Source organism: Paramormyrops kingsleyae, chromosome 9, assembly GCF_048594095.1.
Source record: "Paramormyrops kingsleyae isolate MSU_618 chromosome 9, PKINGS_0.4, whole genome shotgun sequence".
Classification (NCBI taxonomy): domain Eukaryota; kingdom Metazoa; phylum Chordata; class Actinopteri; order Osteoglossiformes; family Mormyridae; genus Paramormyrops; species Paramormyrops kingsleyae.
The window spans coordinates 37,741,069-37,758,295 of NC_132805.1; the positions used below are offsets into that span (position 1 = coordinate 37,741,069).

General features: G+C 43.6%; 1 protein-coding gene and 1 long non-coding RNA gene across 8 annotated transcripts in view; one reads left to right on the top strand and one right to left on the bottom strand.

The window, feature by feature from the left end:
- The window catches only part of LOC111851108 (poly(rC)-binding protein 3-like), a 66,710-nt gene that overhangs the window by 32,300 nt on the left and 17,183 nt on the right, over positions 1-17,227 (bottom strand). For 3 of the 6 annotated variants that reach the window (XM_072717015.1, XM_072717014.1, XM_072717020.1), the window contains exons 2-3: positions 12,237-12,343; positions 10,504-10,530 (exon numbers count right to left, since the gene is read on the bottom strand). The gene's annotated coding sequence lies outside the window, so the exon portion shown is untranslated. Of the gene's footprint in view, positions 1-521; positions 583-10,503; positions 10,531-12,236; positions 12,344-17,227 lie in introns of all 6 variants that reach the window. The other 3 variants (XM_072717017.1, XM_072717016.1, XM_072717019.1) reach the window with 2 other exon arrangements.
- LOC140592730 (uncharacterized) overlaps positions 1-17,227 on the top strand; it is a 61,665-nt gene that overhangs the window by 28,965 nt on the left and 15,473 nt on the right. The window lies entirely within an intron of this gene.

A 17,227-nucleotide genomic window follows, 5' to 3' on the forward strand; every position in this document is an offset into this window, starting at 1 on the left:
TGGTCAAAAATTCCCATAAACACACTCCTACACCTTATGTACAGCCTTTCCAGAAGAACTGAAATTGTTATAGCTGCGTAGGGTGGGCCAACTCCATATTAAAGCCCATGTATTAGGAATGGGATGTCATTAAAGTTCATGTGTGTGTAAAGGCAGGTGTCCCAACACTTTTGGCAATATAGTGTAAGTAGAGCAAATAGATAAATAATGTGTATTTGTTTACAATGACTTTAACACAAACATTTTGAATGTGTTTGTCAGTCTGTGGTTGTGCTGTCAGGCTGCTTACTGTTTTGATGTTTTTTATTTATTCGTGTATTTCAACATTCAGCAATGTCACATCATGAAATATGCATCCTTTATCATGGTGTGTGACACATATTAGTCATTCATGGCTCCATAATGTCTTCTCAGTCTTAATGTATCAAAGCTCATAAATACTGAATGAATATTGACCTCTTTTGGGGGTTGTTTTGTTAGCAGCAGAAATGATTGTCAGTCTGCAGGGTGCATGGTCTCACCTTGCAAAGAGCCCAGCTTGGCCCTCATACAGCTGGTCTCATTAGCAGCCTGGAGCTGAACCTGGGGACAGAGAAAACCATGCCCTTTAAGCTCCTTCTTATCAATGTTCACCCTGCTGTTTACACATATGGTTATTTACAAATTCAATACAGTGCTATGCTCCAGCATATGGTACCAGTGCTTCCCGACAATGCATACCTGCCAACACTCTTGATTTCCCCAGGTAGCACCTGATTTTCCACCCCTTCTCCAGCTGGACTCTTGATTTACCATTACTATTAAGGAGCTCCTGATTTTCCGCATCTACACTTTAATGCACAACAAATTTTACTGTACTCCAGGAGCATCTCCCCTTGTGTCATTCACAATATTCATATTGCAAATTAAAAAAAAATGAATGAGCACTTCCCCAACCTTCCACACTCTCCCTGCTTTTGGTCAGGATGAACACCCTTACAGCAAGCTGTAGCATCACTGGCTGGACTAGTGTCTGACAGCCAAGAAGACAGCCTAAGTGTAGCATAGCATAATTATGTCCACAAAAAGATATATTGGGGTCTCTACTAATGCAGTCCACCCCTGCAGATCTATGACATTCCTGACCTCCATGAGGAAGACCCCACAACTTCTAACATATGTGTAAGGAACCCTGAATACCCTCATTGATACCCTGGACATCCTGCAGGGTCCCAGAGAAAAACAACTAGGGGCAACAAATCACGTCTCAAAAAATCATAGTAGGTGCCCCCCTGTCTGTTTTCTGTAAAGTGATATTAGAGTATACTACAGACTTCAGTCCTGCAGAGACAGGTCCACATGCAGGGACATTATAGGGCTAAATTGGATTGGGTGTGAGTTGCAGCACTTTCAGGGTGTTTGCTATAGTAACATGAGGACAAGAAGGTTCTTCCTGCACTGCCCTCACCATTCAGGACAGTCCAGGCCAGAAGAACATGCACATTGTCCCTCACAGCTCTGGATCAGTCTTACGCATACACAGTAGTATATATTAAGCTACATGCTAATTTTACACACAGGCATTGTTCACAGCATAAACCATGCAGTAGAAATAAGGAACTCCATGAGGCCACAGTTAAATTTAACCAGGCTTTGAGTCCACGTGATACTGACTCCGGTGCTGTTGCTGAAGGCCATGACACACTGACTCCTGTACTCTTTCTGAAGGCTGTGTTACACTGACTTTCATGCTGTTTCTGAAGGCCAAGTCAAACTGACTCCCACACTGTTTGTGAAAGCTGTGTCAAACTGACTCCCACACTGTTTCTGAAGGCCAAGTCACGATGACTCCCATGCTGTTTCTGAAGGCTGAGTCATACTGACTCCTGTGCCGTTTCTGAAGTCCAAGTCATACTGACTCTCATACTCTTTCTGAAGGCTGAGTCATACAGACTCCTGTGCTGTTTCTGAAGACTGAGTCACACTGACTCTCACGCTGTTTGTGAAAGCTGTGTCACATTGGCTCCTGTACTCTTTCTGAAGGCCAAGTCACACTGACTCCCATGCTGTTTGTGAAAGCGGTGTCAAACTGACTCCCACACTGTTTCTGAAGGCCAAGTCACGGTGACTCCCATAGTGTTTCTGAAGGCTGAGTCATACTGACCCCTGTGCCGTTTCTGAAGTCCGTCATACTGACTCTCATACTCTTTCTGAAAGCTGAGTCATACAGACTCCTGTGCTGTTTCTGAAGACTGAGTCACACTGACTCTCACGCTGTTTGTGAAAGCTGTGTCACATTGGCTCCTATACTCTTTCTGAAGGCCAAGTCACACTGACTCTCACGCTGTTTGTGAAAGCTGTGTCACATTGACTCCCGTGCTCTTTCTGAAGGCCGAGTCACATTGGCTCCTATACTCTTTCTGAAGGCCGAGTCACACTGTCTCCCACACTGTTTGTAAAATCTATGTCAAACTGACTCCCGTACTGTTTCTGAAGGCCAAGTCACACTGACTCCCGTGCTGTTTCCCTAGGCCCAGTCACACTGACTCCCGTGCTGTTTGTGAAAGCGGTAACACGCTGACTCCCATACTGTTTCTGAAGGCTGAGTCACACTGACTCCCGTGCTGTTTCTGAAGACTGAGTCACACTGACTCTCATGCTGTTTGTGAAAGCTGTGTCACATTGGCTCCTGTACTCTTTCTGAAGGCCAGGTCACACTGACTCCCATGCTGTTTCTGAAGACTGAGTCACACTGACTCCCGTGCTGTTTGTGAAAGCGGTAACACACTGACTCCCATACTGTTTCTGAAGGCCGAGTCACACTGGCTCCCGTGCTGTTTCCGAAGGCCGAGTCACACTGGCTCCCGTGCTGTTTCCGAAGGCCGAGTCACACTGACTCCCATGCTGCTTGTGAAAGCGGTAACACACTGACTCCCATACTGTTTTTGAAGGCTGAGTCACACTGAAGGCCAAGACTCATTGACTCCCATGCTGTTACTTTAGGTCTTCTCACACTGACTCCTGTGCTGTTTCTGAAAGCCATGTCATACTGACTCTTGTGCTCTTTCTAAATACGTAGTCACACTGACTCATACTGATTCTGGATGTTGAAATATACTCACTCCTGAACTCTTTCTGAAGACCGTGTGACACTGACTACTGTACTCTTTCTGAAGGCTGAGTCACACTGATCCCATGCTGTTTCTGAATGGCGAGTCATACTGACCCCTGTACTCCTTCTGAAGGCTGTCACACTGATTCCCATGCTGTTTTTCGATGCCGTGTGGCAGACTCTTAAGCCTTTTCTGAAGGCCGTGTGACTCTGACTCCCGTACTTTTCTGAATGTAGAATCAGACTGACTTGCACTCTTTCTGAAGGCCCAGTCACACTGACTCTCATGCTCTTTTCCAGATGTTTGACAAAATATGTGTGAATCTGCCCTTGTGATAATGACAGAGTGCTGAACAAGCAAAAGACCTGTACCCACAATGTGATTTCCCTAACAAAATACTTTATTAACATGCAATACTGAGGGTGAGTCTTACTGTTTTTTTTTTTCTTTTGTTTAATTTTATCCAGTGAAGATGCATGTTCACTGCAGTTGTTTTAATAAATAGTGTCCTGCTGCTTTAGCTCGTTTAATTAATAAAGAAATTAATGACAGGTGTAAGGTGTCATCTGTCAGGTGCTTGTGTGAAACTACAGTAGGCATGAATCACTAGCACTGAATATTAATGACAGCATGATTAGATTTTTATTTAATTTTCATCGGCATTCTCAGTGGATCAGAAGCCACAGCTCTCATCTTAATTGAAAGGGCAGAGAATGATTACATACCAGACTCTGGCAGGACGAGTTTTCACAGCTGCCTTCGTTAGTGAGTGCTTGGCTAATTGGATAGTAATGGGCTAGCAAAAGCAGTAAACTTTACATATAATTTTAAATACTTTCATCAATGTAAAAACATTTTCAGAAACTTTCAGTCCTTTTGAGACCAACAGTGTGAAAGCAAATGAGTACTTCAAGTAGGATTGCACACAGAATCACAAAAATAAGAGGAACTACTTGTTTATCGACTGTGGGAGGTACACTATATTGCCAAAAGTATTGGGGCACCCCACCAAATCATTGAATTCAGGTGTTCCAATCACTTCCATAGCCACAGGTGTATAAAATCAAGCACCTGGGCATGCAGACTGCTTCTACAAACATTTGTGAAAGAATGGGTTGCTCTCAGGAGCTCAGTGAATACAAGTGAGGTGATAGGGTGCCACTTGTGCACTTGGCTACTAAATATTCCACAGTCAACTGTTAGTGGTATTATAACAAAACTCAGCCATGAAGTGGTAGACCACATAAAATCACAGAGCATGAACAGTGCATGCTGAGGTGCACAGTGTGCATAAGTCACCAACTGTCTGCAGAGGCAATATCTATAGACCTCCAAACCAAAATGTGGCCTTCAGATTAGCTCAAGAACAGTGCGTAGGAGACTTCATGGAATGTGTTTCAATAGGCTGAGCAGCTGAGCTCTACAAAATAGAGCAAGTTGAGGGAGGTGTAAAAAGACAATTTCCCCACGAGGATCAATAAAGTATTGATTATTAAGAGGCAGTGTGTGGCTCAGTGGGCTAAGCTCCCTGAGTACTGCAATGGGTGGCTGCCCTTCATGGACAACTTGCTCCACAAAGAGCAAGTTGAGGCGTAAAGACAATTTAAGTATCAATTATTATTATGGTGTGGGGTTTAGTTTTGAGGGGTTGGGCTTGGCCCCGGCCCCTTAGTTCCAGTGAAAGGAACTCTTAATGCTGCAGCATTCAAAGCCATTTTGGACAATTTCATGCTCCCAACTTCGTGGGAACAGCTTGGGGACGGCCCCGGGTCATAAGGACATGGATGAGCAAGTCTGGTGTGGAGGAACTTGACTGGCCTGCACAGAGCCCTAACCTCCACCCGATAGAACACCTTTGGGATGAATTAGAGCGGAGACTGTGAGCCAGGCCTTCTCGTAAAACATCAGTGCTTGACCTCACAAATGTTCTCCTGGAAGAATGGTCAAAAACTCCAATAAACACACTCATAAACCTTGTGGACAGCCTTCTCAGAAGAGTTTTATATATGATGCTTAATGTATCAAAACACATCCATGTGAAGTGCTTTGGGACATCTCTGTTGTAAAAGGCGCTATATATAAAAATTAATTGAATTGAATTATAGCTGCAAAGGGTGTGCCAATTCCATATTAAAGCTTATGAATTAAGAATGGGATGGCAATAAAGTTCATGTGTGTGTAAAGGCAGGTGTCCCAATACTTTTGGCAATATACTGTACAGTATGTAGAGCAAATAGAGGACATCTACATAAGTACAAAGAGGATGAACAATCTGTGCACACACACAGCTAGAGATACATCCAAACACACACCTTTGACTTAAAATGGACTGTTGAACATGGTGGTGAATCTGGAAATAAACAGTTTATGTAATATTTGAACAATTTCAGTAGTGGTGCTGCGATACAACTTTGCAATAACATGTGAAAAACATCACAGCTGCAATCCAAATCTAGTGCTCATTTATGGATAATTCAGCATAGTTTTTTTACTTCAAAGGAAGGAGTCCAAAGGCATGTTGCACTAAGCATGTATAATGCATTCAAAAATAAAAAAAAAACAGCTTTGAAATTCCTTGATCCTCTGTGTGCTGCAGAAATCCTTTACATAATGCAGAAAGAGACTTTCCATATTTGGATACAGATTCTTTATATCTGCTCCTTTGAGCATAGCAGCTATGTTGCATCATCATAGCCAGGATCTACATCCTAAAGTCTGTGTATAAATGACACAGGAAAAAACACCCGAACAAGTTAGGCAATATGCAGGTTTACACAGATGCCCAAGAACGATTCTTAGTTTGTGTTGCGATTTTTTGATGATAGACAGAATTATTAGTAGCCAAAATCTTCAGTGGCCCTTTCAAAGCAAAATTTTATCGCTTGTGCTCAAACTGTAATTTACTTGAAAATAAGGTGGAATGGTGAGTGGCATGGTGCCCCTCCCCTTTTGCACATGCTATCTTAAACAGTCAAACAGCCGGAAATTAGACAAACTAGTGATTCTAAATTGCCCTCCATACCCAGACCATATGAATGACTAAATATTTGAGTTATGTACTAAAGAGGAACATATCCAGTTCGTATTGCAATAATAACTCATTAAAAGGGACCTAAAGAACCTACTGGCAGACTGAAGCATGTTGATTTAGTTCTTGCCTTATATAAGCTTACCTAAGCAAGTCTGTTAAATCAGAATAGTAAAATCAGAATTGTTCTTACATTGGTAAATGTACTACTAATAAATTGCTTAATATACTGCATTGTGCAGTAAATGTGTAATATTTCATCATCCATCCATGTAACAATGCATTATGTAACAGCTTGATAAAATGTAACAATTTTATCATATAATGTGATGTTATTACATAATGCATTGTTTCATACATGTAACAATACATCATGTAATAACAATGCATTAGGTAATAACTTGACAAAATGTAACAAAGTTACATTATAAACTACATTATAATTTTATATTGTAACATTATCCTACTGTTATCATCATCATCATCATCATTATCAACATTCAGTTTGTTATATCCATCCATCCATCCATTATCTCCCGCTTATCCGAGGTCGGGTCGCGGGGGCAGCAGTTTCAGCAGGGAACCCCAAACTTCCCTCTCCCCGGCCACTTCATCCAGCTCCTCTGGGGGAATCCCGAGGCGTTCCCAGGCCAGCCGAGAGACATAGTCCCTCCAGCGTGTCCGGGGTCTTTCCCGGGGCCTCCTCCCAGTGGGACATGCCCGGAACACCTCACCAGGGAGGCGTCCAGGAGGCATCCTAATCAGATGCCTGAGCCACTTCATCTAGCTCCTCTCGATGCGGAGGAGCAGCGGCTCTACTCTGAGTCCCTCCCGAATGACCGTGCTCCTTACCCTATCTCTAACGGAGAGCCCAGCCACCCTGCGGAGGAAATTCATTTCAGCCACTTGCACTTGCGATCTCGTTCTTTCGGTCACTACCCACAGCTCATGACCATAGGTGAGGGTAGGAACGTAGATCGACTGGTAAATCGAGAGCTTCACCTTTTGGCTCAGCTCCTTCTTTACCATGACAGACCAATGCAGTGCCCGCATCACTGCGGACGCCGCACCGATCTGCCTGTCGGTCTCCTGTTCCATCATCCCCCAACTCGTGAACAAGACCCCGAGATACTTAAACTTCTCCACTTGGGGGAGGACCCCATCCCCGACCCAGAGAGAGCATTCTACCCTTTTCCGACTGAGGACCATGGTCTCGGATTTGGAGGCGCTGAATCTCATCCCAGCCGATTCACACTCGGCTGCGAACTGTCCCAGTGAGAGCTGAAGGTCACGGTCCGATGAGACCAACAGAACCACATCATCTGCAAAAAGCAGAGACCTAATCCTGAGGTCACCAAACCGGAAACCCCCATGCCCTGGCTGCACCTAGAAATTCTGTCCAAAAAAACTATGAAAAGAATCGGTGACAAAGGGCAGCCCTGACGGAGTCCAATCCTCACCGGAAACAAGTCCGACTTATTGCCGCTCATGCGGACCAGGCTCTGGCACAGGTCATACAGGGACCGAACAGCCCTTAAAAGGAAGCCCGGCACCCCATACTCCCGGAGCACCCCCTACAGGCCTCCCCGAGGGACACGGTCGAATGCCTTCTCCAAGTCCACAAAACACATGTAGACTGGTTGGGCAAACTCCCATGAACCCTCCAGAACCCTGCAGAGAGTATAGAGCTGGTCCACTGTTCCACGGCTGGGGCAAAAACCACACTGCTCCTCCTGAATCCGAGGTTCGACAATCCGGTGGACCCTCCTCTCCAGAACCCCTGAATAGACCTTACCAGGGAGACTGAGGAGTGTGATCCCCCTATAGTTGGAGCACACCCTCTGGTCCCCCTTCTTAAAGAGGGGGACCACCACCCCGGTCTGCCAGTCCAGAGGCACTGCCCCTGATGTCCACAGGATGCTGCAGATGTGTGTCAACCAGGACAGCCCCAGAGCATCCAGAGCCTTGAGGTACTCTGGGCGGATCTCATCCACCCCCGGGGCCCAGCCACTGAGGAGCTTTTTTACCACCTCAGCGACCTCCACCCCAGAGATAGGGGAGTCCACACCCAAGTCCCCATACTCTGCTTCCACATTGGAAGGCATGTCGGTGGGATTGAGGAGGTATTTGAAGTACTCCTTCCACCGACCCAAAAGTCCCGAGTTGAGGTCAGCAGCACGCCATCCCCACCATAAACAGTGTTGATGTTGCACCGCTTTCCCGCCTGGAGCCGCCGGATGGTAGACCAGAATTGCCTCGAAGCCATCTGGAAGTCGTTTTCCATGGCCTTACCAAACTCCTCCCATACTCGAGTTTTTGCCTCAGAGACCGCCAAAGCCGCACCCCGCTTGTACTGCTAGTACCTGTCAGCTGCCTCTGGAGTCCCACAGACTAAGAAGGCCCGATAGGACTACTCCTTCAGCTTGACGGCATCCCTCACCACTGGTGTCCACCAGTGGGTTCGGGGATTGCTGCCGCGGCCACAGCTCCGGTCAGCCGCCTCCACAATGGAGGCGCGGAACATGGCCCATTCGGACTCAATGTCCCCCGCCTCCCCCGGGACATGGGAGAAGTTCTGCCGGAGGTAGGGGTTGAAACTCCATGTGACAGGGGATTCCGCCAGATGTTCCCAGCAGACCCTCACTATACGCTTGGGCCTGCCAGGCCTGGCCAGCTTCCTCCCCCACCAGCGGAGCCAACCCACCACCAGGTAGTGATCAGTTGACAGCTCCACCCCTCTCTTCACCCGAGTGTCCAAGACATGCGGCCACAAGTCCGATGACACGACTACAAAGTCGATCATCAAACTGCGGCCTAGGGTGTCCTCGTGCCAGGGGCACATATGAACACCCTTATGCCTGAACATGGTGTTCATTATGGACAATCCGTGATGAGCACAGAAGTCCAACAACAAAACACCACTCAGGTTCAGATCGGGGGGGCCGTTCCTCCCAATCACGCCACTACAGGTCTCACTGTCATTGCCCACGTGAGCATTGAAGTCCCCCAGTAGAACAAGAGAGTCCCCAGGAAGAGTGCTCTCCAACACCCCCTCCAGGGACTCTAAAAAGGGTGGGTATCCTGAACTGCTGCTTGGCGCATAAGTGCAAACAACAGTCAGGACCCGTCCCCCCACCTGAAGGCGAAGGGAGGCTACCCTCTCGTCCACTGCGGTAAACCCCAATGTACAGGTGCCCAGCCAGGGGGCAATAAGTATGCCCACCCCTGCTCGGCGCCTCTCCCCGTGAGCAACTCCAGAGTGGAAGAGGGTCCAACCCCCTTTGAGGAAACTGGTTCCAAAGCCCAGGCCATGCGTCGAGGTGAGCCCGACTATGTCTAGCCGGAACTTCACAAACTCGCACACCAGCTCAGGCTCCTTCCCCATCAGAGAGGTGACATTCCATGTCCCAAGAGCTAGCTTCTGCAGCCGAGGATCGGACCGCCAAGGTCCCCGCCTTTGACCACTCCCCAGCTCACTTTGCACCCGACCCCTATGGCCCCTCTTATAGGTGGTGAGCCCATTGGAGGGGGGACCCACGTGCCTTGTTCGGGCTGTGCCCGACCAGGCCCCATGGGTATAGGCCTGGCCACCAGGCTCTCGCCATCGAGCCCCACCCACAGGCCAGGGGGGGACCCCGGTGACCCGCGTCCGGGCAAGGGAAACCATGGTTCCATTATTTTGTGCATCATTAGGGGTCTTATGAGCCGCACTTCGTCTGGTTCCTCACCCTGGACCTGTTTGCCTTGGGTGACCCTACCAGGGGCATAAAGCCCCAGGCAACTTAGCTCCTGGGATCATTGGAATACGCAAACCCCTCCAGGTGTCGGCTCCAGGAGAGGCAGTTTGTTACATTCTGTCGTTATTATATAATGCAACGTCATTACATAGTGTGAGTTTGCAATCTATCTTGAACCACTTATCCTGGTCAGGGTTATGGGGCAGCCTGGAGCACATTCTAGGCAGCACAGGGCACAAGGCTGGGGAACACTAGGTGAGATGCTAGGCCATCACAGCAAATAACATTACTTCATTCAAAAAGTGATGTGATATGACTCACCAAATATGGAAAAAGATAAAAATAAAACAAGAAAACATCTACTATCTACTATCTCCCTACTCCAGCAGAACCTGTTGAACCAGGTAAGAACAACAATTGCAGAAATTCACATTATACGCTCTCTACCTACCACTCTATATACTCTATTTAATCATTTAGGTCAACAATTTAGCTTTACCATTGATATTTCCCATTTGATTTGGCACATAAATGTGGTATTTTTATTCCAGTTCTCTATTTTTAGTTCAGTGAAAAGCAATATTTAAGTATATTTATAAGAGATATTCTGTGTGAGGTGAGTCAGCCTTTAGCTTGGTGCACTTACCCTTGAATTCACCTCGGTGGCTCCTATCTACAATTACAGAATCAAGATTAATTTTCACATAAAGAAGCAATCTTTCTCATTCAGAGAGCCACTAAGAATGATCACACCTGCTAAGAAGCCTAAGTCTATGCTTTCAAATGATGAATCTTAAAACTTAATACATAATAATAACAATGCAAACAACTCAGAGGCAATTGCATTCTGGAGTCCAAAGTAAATAGAATTTTTTTGAGTTTAAATTTGAAGATAACTAACTTAAAATATATTAAAAAAATGTTCAGTAGCAATGTCATTTGATTGCCCTAATTAGAAATTACCAAATCTCAACTCCTTTCAAAGGAGTGATGGCATCTACTGTTGTATTCTGAATGGTACACATGAAGTAGATACTTTGTGAGGAAAGTTTATTTTAAAAAGACATGGCAAGTCTGTACAGAAAATAAGATTAGATCAATACTACATTAAATATTACATTCCTTAGCACTAATGGATCTTCTGTGAGTGAACTAAGCAATCTCAGAATTCCTGGATTTTACAAGCTCTGGTTTCAGCATGATGAGAAGTTCTTACCCGAGTCTTCTCTACCCTCACTGACCGGTTGTGTGGGTGCTGTTTTCTATAATTCACAAGCTTACAGATTTTAACTAGATATAATTGCACTTCCTTTGAAGGGCTTACTTCTTCTTTGCCCGGTTATTTGTCTGCTCTGATCACACCCAGGCCTATAACTCAAGCACCTTCTTTTTTTTTTTTTCTTCAAAAAATAGTTAATTTATGATATTGCTTATTCTTTATGAGCTTTGCGAACACATTTGTTGTTTCGCTGTTACCAACCCATGTTTACTTAAAGTGTGTGAAATCTGACCTTGATCTTTAAACATATCAGGGTCAAACTGTCAGTCCTCAGAGTTGATTGTTGTGCTCTTTCATCACCAAGGCAAAGAGAGGTCACCAATTCAAAAAAGCCTCACAGAGGCTTGCGCAAATAAATAATGATGTTATCTGTCTAGAATCTCAAGTGAATGTCTTTTTGCAACATGATACACATTGCATGTGTTATTTTAGTAATTAACAATAAATGGCAATATATCCTTAAAACTACACCATGATAAGCAACATGTAAGCCATTCTTAAGATGAATTTTTACAATTAATTCCTAATTTGTCCTCAAATTCTCCTATGATTTACATCTAAATCCTTGGACTAGCCTCCAAACTTTGGTAAGCATTATCTAATATGGATGGATTATTTTGATTCACTCTCCGTCAGGAGACCCAGTGGCTTCCTCAAACTAGAATCTCAAAGTTAGTTGAGATGTCCTAGGCATCTCACAAGGATGCCATCTGGTCAGCTCTCAAGGAGGCTGGACACCAGAATTCTCCCCCACAGGGATCAATAAAGTTTCATTTCATCTTATTTTAAAAACTGTATTTTCAGCATCATCAAATATATTCCCCTCAGTCTTCATTAAATGTAGATCTGTTTGTATGATTTCCTGCGATCTCTCATATAAATCATGCATTCCATGCATTCTCCATTAGGGGTTTTTCAGCAGTATACATTTTCTGTTAAGGGATTGTTGTAAGATCTTCTTCAGTGTAAGTATTCACTTATAGTTATTCAAATACTCTGTAAAAAAGTGGCATCTTTTTTATGGTAGTTTTAAATCAATTTGATAAACTAACCCTAGTGCAGGTACAACCCATGTTATATTTAAAATACAAAAATTTTACCTGTTTGGGGTTGTTCTTCACTTCACTGTAGGAGTCCACAGATTTAAACGAGCTTCAGCTGTTCTAGGACAAGCATGTCTTGCTCAGCCATTTTCCTGGTGGTGAATCTGGAAATAGAGTACAGACAGGTGACTCAGCCTGGCAGACCCACAGAGCATCGCAGCAGGGTCATTCGAGGAGTTGGAGCAGGGAGCAGTTGCTGTTCTGAAAGTCACTGTGCTCACTTTAGCACCGTCAAAACAAAACACAGCCTCTTAGACCTAACACAGACAAACCAGAAAACAAACCACATCAGGAAAAGTACAATATGTGGGATGTGAGGTTGACCCCAAACAGTTTTAGCACACAACACCACTGAGCTGTGGTTTATCTTCACTGGTATTTAATCCATGTGTTGCACGCACTGTTTCTACTGGTGGGGCAGATCACTGGCCATCCAATGCTCCAGTTATGTTTGCATGTCTATGCTCACACCTACTAGCTGTGCAGATGCAGAAAAGTATTACTCAGCCCTGAATATATATTATACATATGATGTTTTTAACATTGAGGAAACAGTTAAAACTAGCTACAACTTTATTTTTTTATTAGTAATTTCACCTTCTTAAGCATAAACTATATCAGGGTTGTCAAACTCAAGTCTTGGGGGGCTGGAGCCCTATGCATTTTTAGGTTTCCCCTCATTTAATACACCTGATTGAACTGCTTGCACCTCTTTGTACTAATTACCACACAGCTCTTGAGCTGAATCATTTGTGGTGGAACGGGGAAAGAACTAAGCTACACAGGGCCCTCCAGGACTGGAGTTTGACACCCCAGAACTAGATCCTCCACTTCATTTCAAACTGGCTGAAACTGAAGTCATGTATAGCTGTGTCTGGAAAAGCATTTCTAGATGCTATCTTCATTCTGACTTAGCTCAATATGATGAAATCAAAATATCTAGGACTAATATGTATAATATAAAATTTTACTGATATTTTAAATGAGGCTGAAAATATTGCCAAAAGATGCAGAAGATTTAGTTATTAAACAATTCTGAAACAGAAGAATTAACAATACATGTTAGTTAACTAGTTTCCAAAGAGTTTACAAAAGTATCACATGTAGTCTGCATTCTACTTCACAAGTTATCTGCTACAGGTGTGGCCATGGTTCTACTCTGTAATCTGTCAGATAACTTAATGCTTTCTTACTTAGTTGTGTGTTTGGTCTTGTTCCCCTGGTCAGTCTTGGTTTAGTGATTTGGTTATGTTGGTTGTAGGTTGACCTCTTGATTGGTCTCTGGTTCTGATCTGATCTCCAGTTCATTGTCTAGCAGTTATGTTGTGAGCTGATATCAAAGATCAGAAATAGGGCCTATCCAGACATTTTTTAATTGATCGGTACCAGGTACCACAGCCCGATTGATCTAATTTCCCACATCTACCTAATTTTCGGCAGTTGCGCAGATTGTACGGTTCCATCATAGGTTGCAGTAATTCTGAGGCACATGGCTTGAAACTACAAACTATTGAGATGTCAGTTGTGTGGAAATTCTTTAAATTGGAAACTCAATGTAGCCAAACAGCTACATGCAATGCCATCCTTTCGAGAGGAGGTAGGAACAGTGCGTCATTTACTGTAACTCAAATCTAATTTGGCACTTGCAAAATATAATAAGGAAGAACACTGAGAAATCACGAGGCACTCGGACGAACAATGTACCAATTCCTACTTTATGTATATTTAAATATTTATTAAAAGACTGGATTGGGACTCTGAATCAGCAGATATAAATATTGAATCAATCAGATAGAATTAGGATACCAAAAAAAATTGGATCAGGAAATCTCTATTGTCTAGCTTAGCATCCTGGATTCTGTTTGCTTCTTGCCTGATGTCTAACCTATCTATCTCAACTAACAGCTATCTCATGACAGTCCTGTTAGTACCAAATCAGGTTGTCAAAGAGGTTTCACAAGTGGAAGATTTAGCATTGTGTATGTACGTGGCTTGGGCTGTGTCCAATGGTCATTGCCATTCCCTTGTTTTATAAACAACATTCTAATTTTGCAATTGTATCTATTCTATCTTTGGATATCACTCAAAAAGAGCTACAATCATAAGCAGTGTTTTAAATTATGCAAATCAGATTGAAGGTTGACATAAATTGATTTAACAGAGTCCACTTCTCAAGTAAACCCTGTATGTACCACTGCATAAACACATTTCATTTTGTAATATTTTTGGAGAGAATTTTTGTGTAAGCCAGGACTATTTTTCAAACCAGGTGCAATATATTACCATCTGCCTGTGTGTTATAAATACAATGAATATCCTGTCCTTTTCTGGACTTAACCATTTGCCTCAGAGGTGAGTCACAATTTAAATCTGTTTCGCTAATGGATGGCATGGGGTAACGGTGGGTGGCTCTCCCGCCTCACACAGCCTGGGCCGGGAGTTTGAATGCTGCCCCTGCCCTGAGAGTGTGGAGATTGTGGTCTCTGCCTGGTATGCAGGTTTTCTACTACAACACAAAGACCAGAATTTAGGTGAAATTGTGTCTCTAAATTGCCAATAGTGTGTGAGTGTGTACATGTGTCTGCCCTGTACAGGACAAGCTTCCTGACCAACGTCTACGCCTGTGCTCCCTGGGATAAGCTCCCATGTGGCCCTGTACTGCATAAGTGGCTGGAAGACAGTTTCATTAATAAATATACAGCTGTTCAGAGTAAAAGCATCACCTGCTATCAGCCATTATTGCCATAAACCTTGTAGTAGCCAATTCATGGAATTCATGGAAAGAGATCCAAAGAGGTCTTCAGCACTATGTGCTGCTCAGAGCATGTGAGCGGAGTGGAGCGGTGAGAATTTCCGCTCCTCGCTAACGAGGCTGTTGGCTCCGCCCGCTCCTCCGCTCTAATTCTCGCTCCGCTCAACACCGCTCCTCGCTCCACTAAAATTTCCTCCCTCTCCAGTCAAATCGCTCCGCGCTCGCTCCAATTTAAAAGAGGGACAAATAATCTGCATGCCTAACAAATATCACCTTAAACCGATGCCTTATATCATAAAGAAATGTGAGCAACGGCACTCAGAACAGAAAATATTTATTTTTAAACAACATATAGGCAACGATGGACAGGTTTGGCAATGGCATTCCACACAAAATAGGCTTAAAAATAAAGGAATCAGTGGGCTTAATAGCCTAAAGAATATACAGGCTAAGCGCATCCACGTTTTAAATTCCTCAGTTATTTTCTGTTGATGCTGCTGCTGCGTCTCTCTCTATAAAATAAAATTTCACTGACAGCGTTACGTGAATTTAAAAAATCCTATTAGATCTAATTTGAATGACAAACTAATTTATTTAATTACCAAATTATAGGCTTTTATACTTTTATTTACTTTATAGACTTAATATGCTACAACCATATAAAACTTGCTCAAGTTTTGCTCTGGCCTCCGCGTGTTCGCGTAGCACACTCATGTTTCCGAGAAAGGTCTTTTTAGATTCCAAAGCGGATCTAAATCTTGATAATTGTATAGATGAATTCTGGGAAGATTTGCGCACGCCTCAGAGTCGTAGTGTGAGCTGTATCGGAGCGAAATTGGAGTGAGACAGAGCGACCGCTCCAGCCTTAATTAAAAAACCGCTCCGTGCTCTGACCAAATTTCGCCCGCTCCGCTCCTCGCTCACGCTCCGCTCCACTCCGCTCACATGCTCTGGTGCTGCTCCATTTCACTTTTGTCATATTTGGTCTATCTGCCAAGCATGCTGTTAACAAACATACAACTGAACCACACTTTCACACTTGTTAATAAAAGCCCACCTGGTGGAGACTATGATGCAATATAGATCACGGCACATTTACACACACTCATCTACAATGTAAACATTGCAAAAACAATTTAAAAACAGTAATATACAACCCTCCAGATCCAGATAATATTGGATATGTCAGAAATGATTGCACCAGCATATTTAACAGTATGACTTCCTCAGTACCTAATAAAATACACAAACACATTGTGCACTTTACCTCAATTACACTCACTTTGTCTGAAATGGAAGTAAGGCTAATTACCCAGTAATTAGTAGGAATGACTCTGTCCTGGACCTCAGTGAGTCTCGCTGTCACTGTTGCATTAAACCTCCAGGGCTGGGGGCTTGAACCCCATGTAGCTGCATGTTCTTTCCGTTATTCATCGTATGTGTGTGAGTATGTATGCTGCAACGGACTAGCTTCCCATCCAGTGTGATCTCCTGTTCTGGATCAGTGGTTAGAAGATGGGTGGATGGCTATATCTGTTCCATAGATTGGAATAATATCTGTTATTTCCCAATATATGATATTCATCCCATCACTGATTTCTCAAAAGTGAATAATAATCAATTATATATAAATATATCAAAGTATCAATTTCCAATACTCTTGGAAGTTCCAGATATTTTTTGTTATTTTATTACTTTAAGGTCTTATGTCCCTCACATTCACTTCTCCAGTGCAATGGGGAATAAACAAACAATCTGGTCAAACGTGTTCAGAAGATACAAAATAATTAATCATCCAGTAAGCCATTTTGCGATTTCACTCTAAAAATTACTGAAGGCCATAATTAAAAGACATAACTGTATGTGACAAACTGAAGACTTGAAGAAGTTAAATTGCTTTATATATGGGGCGGATCTATAGGCCAGATGCCAAAGATGGAGATACCACAATCATTTATATTTCCAAAAGAATTAGGTCATCACAAACAATTACTGCACTGCATTTTCTCCTTTAGACCTAAGCTGGATCTGTTCGAGAGTCACATGAGCAGAGTAATCATAAAGAGATCAGTGCTTATCCTTCCACTTGTTTACAACCTCCAATTTCAGACAGAGGATATGTTTTTAAAGGAGCGTAGTGTCAACTGGCCGGGACATGTTTGAGTTTGTGCAGATGGCGTCAGAGTCCTGCCAGATGGATGTAACAGTGTGGTGTCTGGCACATACGACTTTTCCT